This window comes from Ambystoma mexicanum, chromosome 8, assembly GCF_040938575.1.
Source record: "Ambystoma mexicanum isolate Mex_15411 chromosome 8, UKY_AmexF1_1, whole genome shotgun sequence".
Classification (NCBI taxonomy): Eukaryota; Metazoa; Chordata; class Amphibia; order Caudata; family Ambystomatidae; genus Ambystoma; species Ambystoma mexicanum.
The window spans coordinates 918,418,244-918,434,374 of NC_090929.1; positions in this window are offsets into that span (position 1 = coordinate 918,418,244).

Genomic DNA, 16,131 nt, shown 5'->3' on the forward strand with positions numbered 1-16,131 from the left:
GTAGCTGCAGCTCCTCACAACAACCAACCGCACCAGCGTCTGCCGCAGACTGAACTCTGCCCGAACTCCGCCGGTTATTATTATTATTTTTTTTTAACTATTTCACTTAAATAAGAATATGTAACGCTGAGGGACGAGGAGAGATAATCTTGCAGCCTCGCCCACTTCAGCTGTTAGCAATACTACTTTCAATCAACCCCAAGCTCTTCTTTCTCAAAAGCCAGGCCCTATGGATGAAACGTGCAGTAGCAAAAATTACAGTAATGTTTACACATTGGATCAAAAATCTTTCAGCTACTGCTAACTGACAAACCCCTGCATCACTCAGAATCGGCTTTACATATGTAGTTCTTCAATTTATAGATGCAGGGCAAATCAGTAGAAAATGCGTGGTTGTTTCATTAGCAATCCCATGAAGCGGCCAAATACTGGTATTATATACCCTCCAATTTTTGGTAAAGGAAGCAAGAGGTAAAATGCCCAATCTGAATCTTAAATATAAAGATTTTTCGAATGGGGGGCAAATAACGTCACAATATCATTTAAAGCTGTGTGCTTATATCCTGCAACATCGTGTTGCATGAACCATAGAAGCAAATTCTGCATAAATGGAATTTATAATTAAAAGATTCCCTTAAGTGCCAAGGTCGTGCATGCTCGTCCCTTTTGCATAGACTTGCATAAAAGCCTGGCAGTTAAGGGGACTTGTGTATCCCTTACCATGTATTAGTGGATTTAATCAGTATATTAATTCCTAAATGTGTTTTGATTTTGTCTTAGTTAGTTTTATCTGGATCATTGCATTCTTCTGATTAATATATGTTTAACTGAACTTTGTTATTAATATCCTTTATAATGTATCTGAAGGTGGGAGCATTCTTATCTCAAGTTGTATTTTATTTGTACTTTTATATGGCTTTTCTTTGTCGAAATAAAGTTTTATGAATACATGAATGATATAAGCACACTTCATAAATAAGTAACAGGCTGATGCTCATCTGCCTCTTCCCATGCACTGTGCCTCGTGAATTTGGATTTACATATCAAGTCACAGCAACATCTATATACATTGTATGAATACATGTTTTCTGCTGTACTTCACCATAGTACTAGATTTAAAATGATGACTTACATTATTAATTCATTGGGTATTTGAAAACTGGAACTCTAAGTTGGGCATGGTGTCAGTAGTCAGGGAGACCTGGCTGATGCCTCTCTCATACCTTTACCCATTGCCAGGTCCAATTCCATCTAGGTGATACATGCTGGTTGTGGAATTGGCTTCACCAGGGATCAAATCATTGTTCTCGCAGTTAACGTGGCCACAATTCAGCCCTCCTTCAGATAACCAATGCTGTTTCCCTTTGAATTTGTGCATTTCTGCCTCACTCTCCTTATAAAAATGGGTAAAGTCTTTAGAGTAACTCCACCAATCCCCAATTTTCATTTCGGTCTTTGCCCATTTGCCACTTTTGATGTTGATTTTTGTTGAAGAGCTATAGCACCCCCAAAACCTTGTAGCCTGCATTTGCATTTCTATTGGAAGCCTGCATACTCAACCAACCGTTTCACCCAGACGTATGCAGCATGTGATGACTCTAACCAGGGTTCATTCAGTAATTTTCACTGGAGAAAAATACTTGGCCTCATCACAAGTTTGCTGGTACGGTAACAACGGTGCCGGTAAGCTTGCTGGAACTGTTGTTACCGGACCAGCAAACTACAAGTTCTGTTCATGGTTGCCTTCCTGTCAGCCAGGTTGACCTGGCTAGCGTACCGGCACCCGCGAGCAGATACTGACGGTAGCACCGGCACCATTCTGAATGGTGCCGGTGCTACCGTCCTCCCCATTCCCATTGAGTCCTATGGGACTCAAATGGGAATGGGGAGTAAAAAATTCCAGCGCTTGGCAATGGGGAAATACAATACAGTATTTCCCCATTGCCAGGCGCCGGAAACATTTGCAAGTTTAGCAGCAGCCCGCCGGTTTTGTAATGAGGCCCTAAATGTGTGGTTTGCTGCTACTCATCTGACCCCAAAAGACTGTGTCACCTGCATTTGCATTTCAAGCTGGAGAAGTTATCATCAGCCTCAAAAGCCTCCGAAAAGGCCATCAATGGGCCTCATTATGACCCAGGCGTTAAGGGGTTAACGGCACAGTAAAAGGTGTCGGCGCCGTTAAACTCTTAACGCCTGATTACGAGGTCTCTTTGCGGGTTGCACTTTAACGCTTGCTTTTAGCAGGCGTTAAAAAACCAACCCGCAAAGGGACCTAGGAGCTAATTACGGCACCGTAGTGCCGTAATTAGCGCCTTCCCCATTCCCATTGAGCCCTATGGGGCAAAAATGGGAATGGGGAAGGGCCATGGCGGCATGGGGAATTACTGCCCCGCCAACCTCGGAATGGGGTGGTAATTCCCCATTCCGCCATGGCGGACACCGGCATGGACCATGGTGCTAATAGCACCATGGTTCTCCGCCTGGGTCGTAATGAGGCCCAATGTCTCTGGGAATTTGCAGGTGTGTACAGCCCTAACATGAGGCAGTCTCAGGCACATAAGCATTTGGTCACGTCATTGCCAGGGCATTTATAGACCACATGTTTGAATACTATCTGGGACAGTGCATATACACAAGAATATAATATACACAAATATGCCTATCACTATTGAGTAGTACTGGGGATATTGTCATTGTGAATATCGCAGCCAGTAAGATCTACATATATAGAACAACGGTTAGAGGTAACAAGAGCACACCAAATGACTCCTTTTCTCAGTAGAAAAGGTCTCTGAGGCCTTTTCTGACTCCTGACTGGCGGTCATATTAGTGTGCAAAGCTTTAATCCAGGTATCAAAAATTGGCTTCCCATGTGACGAAGCTCGGTCTAATTGTATGCGTTTTAGACTAAATCAGTTTCCAAGTAGGGAACGGCCAAGCACTGGGTAATGGATTTTGCACAAAGCACTATGATGATTTGTCGATTTTGCCCATGTTAGGCAGAAACCTGTGCAGTTCCTTTGGGGACCACTGCAAAAGATTTAGGACTACAGGTGTTGGCAGTAAACCCACTTGGTAGCAGTCTGCACCACCCAGATTTACCTGGTAGCTGTGGCTGAGCAGTCAGACTTCCCTCAAGAAGAGTTAGGCAGTATGTAAAGTATACATAATAGGCACTCAGACACAATAGCACAAGCAAACACTGACCAGAGCTTTGGTATCAAGGTATATAATTATTTATTTAAAAACACACTTATTGAAACAATCCAGCACTATTATTGTAAATCACTCTAAACGCAGTTACTATTATTATATATACATCCCTTATTCCTTATTAGAAAGTCTTAGTTAACACCACTTATTTCCAGACAGAGGTGAGCGCTTAACTATAGAGGGCACTCCAATAAGTTAACGAAAAAGGGAGGGAAAAAGGCAGAATGTATGAAAATACACCACACTAATACTTAGGAACTCTTAAGCAAGGCAGGAAAGTCAAAAGTTACTTCTGAGCCAAAGTCCATAGGTCGGGCCCACTCTTGGAGAGAGCAGGGCACAAATGCACCCAAGATCACACAATGACACAGGCTTAAAAAGTCTTGCAGGGAGTTCAGAAAGGTATTAGTTATGCTCAGAAAAGTTTAGCCTGGGTGTCCCAGGCTAACCCAGGTTCGAAAACAGCCGGGGCTAAATCTACCCCGTACAGTCGGTTGCAAGGGAAGCCAGGCGGAACACGGTACCTTATGTGGAAAGGATCCTCCAGCGGGGGCAGTTGTTCCTGGCAGCGGGTGCAAGTCATGGCATCGTCCAGAGGAAGAAAAGATCTCAACGTGGAGGAAAGATGAAGGTCGTTGCACTGCCAGGGAAGAAACCAGCCGCAGAGTTTTCCGGTTAAAGGTACTACACTTTGATTCGTGGTAGTGGTAAAACGTGGTATCCCGGTTGCCGGGGTGCTTGGCACAGGCAAGGCGGCCACGAGATGCTCCAGGAAGCCAAAAAGGAAGCAGACTGGTTATCCCCACCAGTCGAAGGAAGAAGACTCTCCGGGCTGGAGATCTCCTCTGTCGTTGGGAAAAGTGGTGAGACGGTTCAGCAGGGCTCCACCGGTGGTGTCGTCGTAGCAGGTCGGCTCAGCTTCTCCCTCGTCAGATTCTTAGGTCCTGTGGCGACTTCTAAAGTTCCAGTCCCCAAAGCCCTGCTTTTATGCAGAAAACCCCCATTCACTCAGCCTAGCTGTCACTCAAACATGCTAAGTGGTGAGCCGGCCGGCTCACCACTTGGGCCAATCAGGATGGAGTGCGACTTGAGTTGCCTAGGCAACTCAGTCCAGGGTGCCTAAATCCCCCTCCACCCCTCCTAAGTACCCCAGACAGAGTGGCACCGCTTTGGAGGGCTTCTGTGGAGAAGCCCGCCAAAAAGTGGAACAAAGGGCTCAACTTGGGTTGGAGTCACAGAAGCGAACACAAACGCCATTTTAGAACCGAGTTCTGGCAAAAAATACCAACCGGAGAATTAATATTAACTAAATAAACTGGCGGTATGTTCGAGGCTATAGGAATTAAATAATTAAAGTTGGTAGCCTCGAACAATGGGAAATCCCATAGAGATATATTCGAGGTCGAATATAAAAAGTAGTATCCACTGCCACCAGCCAAAACTCGATCAGGGGGGACGGAGACATGCCCCCTCGAATAACAGACCCCGGGCAATCGAATTGCCCCGGCCAGTACGTCCAAAATAAGATGGTTGGTACTGGTTCTGTTCAGAATTTTAGACTAGTAAAGTCAATGGTGACTTTACATGCCGTGGGGGACAGTAGTCAGTCCCAGGGTATGGAGTCTATATTGGGGGGTCACTATGACACCCCTGTGTTACTTCAATGAGGGTGCTGTGTAACACACATCACAAAAACACATGAAGCCCTATGGAGTAAAAGACCCGATAGTCCATTAAACACATCTAGAGTCAAAGAAACACACTCAAATCATGCCCAAGAGTGAGGGTAAAAGAGTCTCACTCTTGGCAGGAGAAAAAATAAACCACAAAAATCCAGCAAAGCTGCTGGGGGACTCACTGGGTTAGGAAATTCAGCCGAAACAGAGAATTCTCCCTAACAGCCCAATGTCAGACTTTTGTGAAACACTCAGATACTTGGTTATGAATTTTCCATAGTTTATGGCTACAAGAACAAGGCATTTTGAAAAAGAATTGGAAAGTTTTAAATCTGATCATTCTATGAATTTGTTCTGGTCGAGGTTAATGTGGGGGCAAATGTTTAGTTGATTATTGGATTATTTACTTTTAGTTTTGGCTGAAAGTGCTACCTATAAAGCCAAAACTATTGTCATTAAAATAAGAGCTTTAATATGAGAGCTTGAAACAGGGGCTTTGGTATGCAGGTTTTTGTTGTAGTGTTTTTCAATGCAGATTGGCATATGAGGACGGATACATGGTCGTTTGACTATGTGTCCCACCCATTTAACGCCCATCACTAAGTGAAATGTATAGGAATTTCCTCCCATTTCCACGCATTTACGTTCCAGCCAGACCTCTTTTTGCACTCTTTGTCTCTATTTCTACTGTGTGGTGGATTTGTCAGCCATTTCTACTTCCAAAATGGCGGCTGTCATCTGTTAATGTTATTTTAAAGTTGTTTGACTTGATTGTTGGTTTAAAATATGTTTACTGCAGCTTCCAAGTTATCTAACACATTTTACATTATTTGATATTAAAAATAAAGGTAGTGTAATAGTATGTTTTGGTTTAAAATAGCAGTGAAAATGTTCATCTCTTGATTTGTGTAGTGTGGGTCCAGTGTTTCTGATGTAAGCAGCACCTGATTGGCTGTGCAGTGTGTGATGTCAGTATGCTCTGGGTGGCTCTCCAGGCTGTGTGTGTTTACTCAGGGCAGCCATTTTTTTTCAGAATGCAAGGGTTCTTCTGCTTTTGCTTTGTGCTCGATTTTGTTCATTTCCAAAAACAATGTGAATGTGTGTTCGGAACTGTGTTTCAATGGAATGCTGTCCTTCACTTTTATTACAGTGCTGTCACTTGAGTCTATTGAGTTGGTATAGCCCATGTGTTTCCAAAGTCTGGGCAGCGCTTAGGCAAACTAGTTCACTTGCCTCTTCACGTGCACATTACAGCAACAAGTCCAAACTAACCAAAATATCTGCCCAATATTAGAAGGACATTTGTTTGGCTAAAGTATGAACGAATATCGAACGCCAACTCCAACATGAAAGAACTATTTATCATACTCAAGGAATTAGAGTCTCCTATCCCCACACCTGATATCTGCATCAAAAACAAAGGTTGGTGCTCAGACATTCAACAGGCACTATCTAACAAAGTAACCACCCTCCAAAACAAAATAGCCAATAAAAAAGCCTCCCTTAACTCGCTATCCCAACCTAACAACCTGGACCCTCCCATTACTGAAAACTCTTCCGAAAAACACACCAGATTCCACTTCACTAAAACATCCATACTTGAAGTAGAAAAACTCATCCTTTCACTCAAGCCGTCCAACTGCCAGGGTGACCTATGCTCAGAATATATTATAAAAGGTGCAGCAAGAGACCTTGCCCCTTTTGTATCCAAACTAATCAACGCCTCCTTCTCATCTGGCACCATTCCCACCAACCTCAAGCAATCTTGGGTACTCCCATTGTCAAAGAAGCAAACGCTGGATCCACTAATCCCCACCAACAACCGTCCCATCACGACGCTTCCTTTCTGCTCAAAATACTTGATAAGGTTGCATATACTCAGATCCAAAAATATCTGGAACACCATAAACTCCTAGGTGCAAGACAATCAGACTTCCAACCTCTACATGGAACGGAAACGACCCTCATCGACTTAAAAACTCAAGTTGATGAACTAAGAGTTGAAGGCAAAACATCTCTCCTCCTACTGCTCGATCTCTCGGCCGCATTCGACCTTGTGAACCACAAGGTCCTATGTGGCCATCTGGACTCGGCGGCCCACTTCCCCACTGAGGCCATCACCTGGATAGAATCATCATGAGTAATAGAACCATGAGGGTCTTCTCCCCCTCAGCAGCAGCTGACCCCATTCCTATCACGTGCGGTGTACCCCAGGGATCATTTGTCTCACCTACGTTATACAATATATTTACCAAGCCCCTTTTCGATGATCTGGACCTTCTGGGTATCACCTACACTAACTATGCAGACGATACCCAGATTCTCCTCCCACTTTCTGGGGATTACGACAAGGATTTGGCGTTGGTGAATAGAATGTATCTCATCATCCAGGCACGGATGGCCACCCTAGGTCTATGCCTGAATGATGACAAGACCATGCTTATCATCCTGGGCACCCACTCCAACCTTAAGAAACTAGGCCAGGAATACTCATCCTTTATTATTGACGGGAACACCATCAAGGTGGATAAGGAGGTAAAGACTCTTGGCTTCTACCTGGATTCCACCCTCTCCTTCAACAAACAAGTGAAATCAATGGCCTCCGCCACCGCCTACACTTGTAAGCTCATTAGGACTGGCAAACCCTTTTTGTCGAATGACAACTGTATGATCCTGGCCAGAGCCCTAATACTCTCTAGGCTTGATTATTGCAACGCCCTCTACATCGGCACCAATAAAACTATTATCCAGAGGATACAAATCCTACAAAACAACGGCATAAGAGCTGCACTTGGTGTGACCAGAAGATCACATATCGCAGCAACCAGGCGTCAAAACAATTGGCTTTCGACCCAAAACAAAATCCTACTAAAAACTACCTCACTCACCTACAAAGCCCTAAACAATGCCGCCCCTAGCTATCTCGCTCATAAATTCCATAGGAGATCCTCCACCAGACCGATGAGGCTGGGTAAGGCCAACTGCCTCACCATTCCCAGGTTTAAGCTTGCAAAGGCAGGCAGTAGCATCTTTCCTGTGAAAGCTGCCCAACTGTGGAATTCCTTGCCACACCATCTTAGAGAAGATCAACCGTACCTGAATTTCAGACGGAATTACATCAACCTGCTGAAATCTACCGACCTCTAGGCTTATCTGCCACAAGAACACTCCTTGGCCCTTATCTGCTAAGCAAATGTCTACCTTGTAAATTAACTGTACATATGTTTCACTCTTGTCTATCTCCTGTACTGTGCCATCCACGATTTAACTTGTATATATGCTCATTCTTGCCTACTTCCTGTAATGTTGTAACTTAAGCTTTGCATTTTCTTTAACTGTTGCACCCTGATACCCCCGGGTCTGGCGCGCATTAGAAATGAATAGAACAAACAAACAAACAGTAAAGCGGTGCAGTTCCGTGTTGTGCAAATATGCAGCAACATTATTTTTGGAGGACATAATCGGACTGTGTGCACTTTCTTGCAGTGCTCACGCTGGAACAAGATTGTTTCAGGATCGTCTTTCCGGAGGCACAGTAAGCATGACCCTCTTCGCCCTTTCTCCTACCCTCACTGTAATAGACTGAAAACTGGCGCATGATACTCGTTTTTCTAAGCTTGCTTTATAACTTTTTTCCTAACCAACAAGTTTATGTTTACATTGGGAAATACATTCTTGTATTAGAATACGAGGAATATAAAAAGCGTGTTATTCTGCTTTTACTCTGTGCACTGCATTGTACGTTTTAAAAACACAATGGCCCTCATTAGGACTCCGGCGCTAAACCATGGTGCTATTAGCACCATGGTCCATGCCGGAGTCCGCCATGGAGAAAGGGGGAATTACCACCCCATTCCAAGGTTGGCAGGGCGGTAATTCCCCCTTTCTCCATGGCCCTTCTCCATTCCCATTTTTGCCCCATACGGTACCGTAATTGCCATCAAGGTCCCTTTGCGGGTCCCTACTTTACCGGCTGGTCTAGACCAGCCATTCAGGTCGGGTCCCGCAAAGGGACCTCATAGTAAGGCGCTAAGGGGTTAACGGCGCTGCAACCTTTTACGGCGCCGTTAACCCCTTAGCGCCAGGGTCGTAATGACCCCCAATGTGAATGCAAACTGTTTTCATGGATGGAAGAGTGGAGCTGCCCAGTGCAGCCATCCACCTTTTCTTACGGGGCTGTGACTGGTGCCTATTTGAAATGCCCACTTCAAATTCTGTGTTTATACAAGAAAGGCATTACTGCAATGAATGCATATTGAAATGTCATCTAAAGACCACGGCAAGGTAGTAATGGAACGCATTTTGTTTTACCTTCAAGGGCCTTCTTGAGCTTCACATTAGTAAAATGTAAAGCAGAGCACGTGAATCTGTTACAGTGCACGCTACAGTAATGCGATTTCATAAGGCATTACAATGCAATCATACAATTCTTCAAGCAAAGTCGAATTTCATGCCTGCAGCAGTTTATTCTACAGGCCCAAATGCAGGTAGACTCATTGTAGGTTCTGCAAAACCTATTCTTTGGAGGCAGGCTCTTTGCAAATTGCCTTCCCACCACCTGGCAAGAAAACCATGAATTTACCTGGACTTGACAGAGCATTTTTAAATATGAGGGTGGTGGAGGGGAAATCAGTGATTCACTTTTAAAAACCAATGAGTGCTGTTAGGGAGAATTCTCATTTCTGTGATAATTCCCTTCAACCTTAGAGACTCCCAACTCTTTTGCTGGAGTTTAGGACTTGTTTATTTGAACCCTGGAGTGAGTGAGCCCTTTTTCTCACTCTCTAATGTGGTTTGATCTGATTTGGATTATGTTTTTCCTTTGCTTTTGCAGTCTGACAAACTTCATAGGCATCTACATTTGTAATGGTGACACTCAGCACCACCAGTGCAGTGTCACAGAGAAATCATTTAGATTTGTCCTATGGTTTAAATACCATTTATTGTGAGAACTACTGTTCCCAAGAATAGTAAAGTGAAATGTACTTTACTTACCTTTTCTATTTTTAGTTCCAGCACACTCCATCTTATGTGGGGTGCTGGTGGGTTTCTTAGTAGCCCCTTTTCATGCTTACTCATGTAAAATTGTTTTATGTTACCCTCACTACTTATAATGGCTGGTGGCAGTGGTTTAATTTTCCCACCATTGTGCTTTTCTACTGCAGGCTGAATACCAAGCTGCAGTATAACATCCATGGGTGAGCATTGCGTCAAAATGAGCCTGCTCTTCTTTTACATCATTTTCTGTTTGTGAGGTCTTTATTGAGTTTTACTTTGTGCGCCAAACCAGGTTTAAGCCCTTTGTTCATTTTGCCTTTGGTAGGTTTAAGTACTGAAAGCAGCTTCTGGCTCCAGTGTATCTGGAAGGGTAGGAAGTGAGTGAGGTTTCTGAATCTCCCCTGTCCTTTGTCTTTAGGAATGCCTGAATGCACCCATTCCTTACTGGCTATCTGGCGGTCCTTGCAGGATAGCCACCCTGCTGTTTGAGTTACAGCTAAGATGTGCATGAATGTGAGAAACCTGCTTAAAAGGCGAGGGTTTTGGGACTGAAGACAGAGTCGTCCACTGGGAAGGACACCCCGACAAAGAAACCGTGACCAAAGCTTGCTGCGTCCTCCTGGACCGTTGAACTGCCCGTTGAAGCCCTGCTGCTGTGCTGAAACACCTTTTTCTGATCGACAAGGGATGCTCCGGAAGGGCCGACTTCTTCCCTTGGGTTAGTGAGACCAAATAACCCTGAGACAAACTCCACAACACCTTCCCACCTTCCCAACTGGCTGTACTTCTTTGCTGCTGGAGGAACCGAGTTCCAGGGGTCGAGAAATCCGTAGTCGAGTGCATAGTCTCCCCATGACCCTCCAGAAGCAGGATTACCAGAGCTCGAGTCCCCCCACCGGAGTGCAGGACTCTAGGAGTGAAGAAAGCCCAACCGGTGTCCAAGATCCGCTGTGTTGCAGTTTACGAAGTGCTGAAACCACAAAATGCTGCTGATCTGAAAAGAGCTTTTAGCTACCGCCAAACTCCAAATTGCTGCTCCAGGAGTCGCCAGATGTCTTCCATCCTGTCCCCATGACTGAGGCCCAGGAACACAGGATGTGCATCGCTGTAAACAGACAGAAGCCAGCTGGACCCTCTTCTTCTAGCCTAAGGCACTGTTCTGCCTTGGGGTACTTACCTCCTTGTCTGTAGCTCGCTGTTTTCCTTTGAGACTTGCAGTAGCTGCTTTTCTAAAGTTGATTTCCGCTCTAACTTGCACAAGTGTAACAACATGTGATCCTACAGTGATTTTTCTTCAACAAACCAGGGTTCATTCAGTAATTTTCACTGGAGAAAAATACTTGGCCTCATCACAAGTTTGCTGGTACGGTAACAACGGTGCCGGTAAGCTTGCTGGAACTGTTGTTACCGGACCAGCAAACTACAAGTTCTGTTCATGGTTGCCTTCCTGTCAGCCAGGTTGACCTGGCTAGCGTACCGGCACCCGCGAGCAGATACTGACGGTAGCACCGGCACCATTCTGAATGGTGCCGGTGCTACCGTCCTCCCCATTCCCATTGAGTCCTATGGGACTCAAATGGGAATGGGGAGTAAAAAATTCCAGCGCTTGGCAATGGGGAAATACAATACAGTATTTCCCCATTGCCAGGCGCCGGAAACATTTGCAAGTTTAGCAGCAGCCCGCCGGTTTTGTAATGAGGCCCTAAATGTGTGGTTTGCTGCTACTCATCTGACCCCAAAAGACTGTGTCACCTGCATTTGCATTTCAAGCTGGAGAAGTTATCATCAGCCTCAAAAGCCTCCGAAAAGGCCATCAATGGGCCTCATTATGACCCAGGCGTTAAGGGGTTAACGGCACAGTAAAAGGTGTCGGCGCCGTTAAACTCTTAACGCCTGATTACGAGGTCTCTTTGCGGGTTGCACTTTAACGCTTGCTTTTAGCAGGCGTTAAAAAACCAACCCGCAAAGGGACCTAGGAGCTAATTACGGCACCGTAGTGCCGTAATTAGCGCCTTCCCCATTCCCATTGAGCCCTATGGGGCAAAAATGGGAATGGGGAAGGGCCATGGCGGCATGGGGAATTACTGCCCCGCCAACCTCGGAATGGGGTGGTAATTCCCCATTCCGCCATGGCGGACACCGGCATGGACCATGGTGCTAATAGCACCATGGTTCTCCGCCTGGGTCGTAATGAGGCCCAATGTCTCTGGGAATTTGCAGGTGTGTACAGCCCTAACATGAGGCAGTCTCAGGCACATAAGCATTTGGTCACGTCATTGCCAGGGCATTTATAGACCACATGTTTGAATACTATCTGGGACAGTGCATATACACAAGAATATAATATACACAAATATGCCTATCACTATTGAGTAGTACTGGGGATATTGTCATTGTGAATATCGCAGCCAGTAAGATCTACATATATAGAACAACGGTTAGAGGTAACAAGAGCACACCAAATGACTCCTTTTCTCAGTAGAAAAGGTCTCTGAGGCCTTTTCTGACTCCTGACTGGCGGTCATATTAGTGTGCAAAGCTTTAATCCAGGTATCAAAAATTGGCTTCCCATGTGACGAAGCTCGGTCTAATTGTATGCGTTTTAGACTAAATCAGTTTCCAAGTAGGGAACGGCCAAGCACTGGGTAATGGATTTTGCACAAAGCACTATGATGATTTGTCGATTTTGCCCATGTTAGGCAGAAACCTGTGCAGTTCCTTTGGGGACCACTGCAAAAGATTTAGGACTACAGGTGTTGGCAGTAAACCCACTTGGTAGCAGTCTGCACCACCCAGATTTACCTGGTAGCTGTGGCTGAGCAGTCAGACTTCCCTCAAGAAGAGTTAGGCAGTATGTAAAGTATACATAATAGGCACTCAGACACAATAGCACAAGCAAACACTGACCAGAGCTTTGGTATCAAGGTATATAATTATTTATTTAAAAACACACTTATTGAAACAATCCAGCACTATTATTGTAAATCACTCTAAACGCAGTTACTATTATTATATATACATCCCTTATTCCTTATTAGAAAGTCTTAGTTAACACCACTTATTTCCAGACAGAGGTGAGCGCTTAACTATAGAGGGCACTCCAATAAGTTAACGAAAAAGGGAGGGAAAAAGGCAGAATGTATGAAAATACACCACACTAATACTTAGGAACTCTTAAGCAAGGCAGGAAAGTCAAAAGTTACTTCTGAGCCAAAGTCCATAGGTCGGGCCCACTCTTGGAGAGAGCAGGGCACAAATGCACCCAAGATCACACAATGACACAGGCTTAAAAAGTCTTGCAGGGAGTTCAGAAAGGTATTAGTTATGCTCAGAAAAGTTTAGCCTGGGTGTCCCAGGCTAACCCAGGTTCGAAAACAGCCGGGGCTAAATCTACCCCGTACAGTCGGTTGCAAGGGAAGCCAGGCGGAACACGGTACCTTATGTGGAAAGGATCCTCCAGCGGGGGCAGTTGTTCCTGGCAGCGGGTGCAAGTCATGGCATCGTCCAGAGGAAGAAAAGATCTCAACGTGGAGGAAAGATGAAGGTCGTTGCACTGCCAGGGAAGAAACCAGCCGCAGAGTTTTCCGGTTAAAGGTACTACACTTTGATTCGTGGTAGTGGTAAAACGTGGTATCCCGGTTGCCGGGGTGCTTGGCACAGGCAAGGCGGCCACGAGATGCTCCAGGAAGCCAAAAAGGAAGCAGACTGGTTATCCCCACCAGTCGAAGGAAGAAGACTCTCCGGGCTGGAGATCTCCTCTGTCGTTGGGAAAAGTGGTGAGACGGTTCAGCAGGGCTCCACCGGTGGTGTCGTCGTAGCAGGTCGGCTCAGCTTCTCCCTCGTCAGATTCTTAGGTCCTGTGGCGACTTCTAAAGTTCCAGTCCCCAAAGCCCTGCTTTTATGCAGAAAACCCCCATTCACTCAGCCTAGCTGTCACTCAAACATGCTAAGTGGTGAGCCGGCCGGCTCACCACTTGGGCCAATCAGGATGGAGTGCGACTTGAGTTGCCTAGGCAACTCAGTCCAGGGTGCCTAAATCCCCCTCCACCCCTCCTAAGTACCCCAGACAGAGTGGCACCGCTTTGGAGGGCTTCTGTGGAGAAGCCCGCCAAAAAGTGGAACAAAGGGCTCAACTTGGGTTGGAGTCACAGAAGCGAACACAAACGCCATTTTAGAACCGAGTTCTGGCAAAAAATACCAACCGGAGAATTAATATTAACTAAATAAACTGGCGGTATGTTCGAGGCTATAGGAATTAAATAATTAAAGTTGGTAGCCTCGAACAATGGGAAATCCCATAGAGATATATTCGAGGTCGAATATAAAAAGTAGTATCCACTGCCACCAGCCAAAACTCGATCAGGGGGGACGGAGACATGCCCCCTCGAATAACAGACCCCGGGCAATCGAATTGCCCCGGCCAGTACGTCCAAAATAAGATGGTTGGTACTGGTTCTGTTCAGAATTTTAGACTAGTAAAGTCAATGGTGACTTTACATGCCGTGGGGGACAGTAGTCAGTCCCAGGGTATGGAGTCTATATTGGGGGGTCACTATGACACCCCTGTGTTACTTCAATGAGGGTGCTGTGTAACACACATCACAAAAACACATGAAGCCCTATGGAGTAAAAGACCCGATAGTCCATTAAACACATCTAGAGTCAAAGAAACACACTCAAATCATGCCCAAGAGTGAGGGTAAAAGAGTCTCACTCTTGGCAGGAGAAAAAATAAACCACAAAAATCCAGCAAAGCTGCTGGGGGACTCACTGGGTTAGGAAATTCAGCCGAAACAGAGAATTCTCCCTAACAGCCCAATGTCAGACTTTTGTGAAACACTCAGATACTTGGTTATGAATTTTCCATAGTTTATGGCTACAAGAACAAGGCATTTTGAAAAAGAATTGGAAAGTTTTAAATCTGATCATTCTATGAATTTGTTCTGGTCGAGGTTAATGTGGGGGCAAATGTTTAGTTGATTATTGGATTATTTACTTTTAGTTTTGGCTGAAAGTGCTACCTATAAAGCCAAAACTATTGTCATTAAAATAAGAGCTTTAATATGAGAGCTTGAAACAGGGGCTTTGGTATGCAGGTTTTTGTTGTAGTGTTTTTCAATGCAGATTGGCATATGAGGACGGATACATGGTCGTTTGACTATGTGTCCCACCCATTTAACGCCCATCACTAAGTGAAATGTATAGGAATTTCCTCCCATTTCCACGCATTTACGTTCCAGCCAGACCTCTTTTTGCACTCTTTGTCTCTATTTCTACTGTGTGGTGGATTTGTCAGCCATTTCTACTTCCAAAATGGCGGCTGTCATCTGTTAATGTTATTTTAAAGTTGTTTGACTTGATTGTTGGTTTAAAATATGTTTACTGCAGCTTCCAAGTTATCTAACACATTTTACATTATTTGATATTAAAAATAAAGGTAGTGTAATAGTATGTTTTGGTTTAAAATAGCAGTGAAAATGTTCATCTCTTGATTTGTGTAGTGTGGGTCCAGTGTTTCTGATGTAAGCAGCACCTGATTGGCTGTGCAGTGTGTGATGTCAGTATGCTCTGGGTGGCTCTCCAGGCTGTGTGTGTTTACTCAGGGCAGCCATTTTTTTTCAGAATGCAAGGGTTCTTCTGCTTTTGCTTTGTGCTCGATTTTGTTCATTTCCAAAAACAATGTGAATGTGTGTTCGGAACTGTGTTTCAATGGAATGCTGTCCTTCACTTTTATTACAGTGCTGTCACTTGAGTCTATTGAGTTGGTATAGCCCATGTGTTTCCAAAGTCTGGGCAGCGCTTAGGCAAACTAGTTCACTTGCCTCTTCACGTGCACATTACAGCAACAAGTCCAAACTAACCAAAATATCTGCCCAATATTAGAAGGACATTTGTTTGGCTAAAGTATGAACGAATATCGAACGCCAACTCCAACATGAAAGAACTATTTATCATACTCAAGGAATTAGAGTCTCCTATCCCCACACCTGATATCTGCATCAAAAACAAAGGTTGGTGCTCAGACATTCAACAGGCACTATCTAACAAAGTAACCACCCTCCAAAACAAAATAGCCAATAAAAAAGCCTCCCTTAACTCGCTATCCCAACCTAACAACCTGGACCCTCCCATTACTGAAAACTCTTCCGAAAAACACACCAGATTCCACTTCACTAAAACATCCATACTTGAAGTAGAAAAACTCATCCTTTCACTCAAGCCGTCCAACTGCCAGGGTGACCTA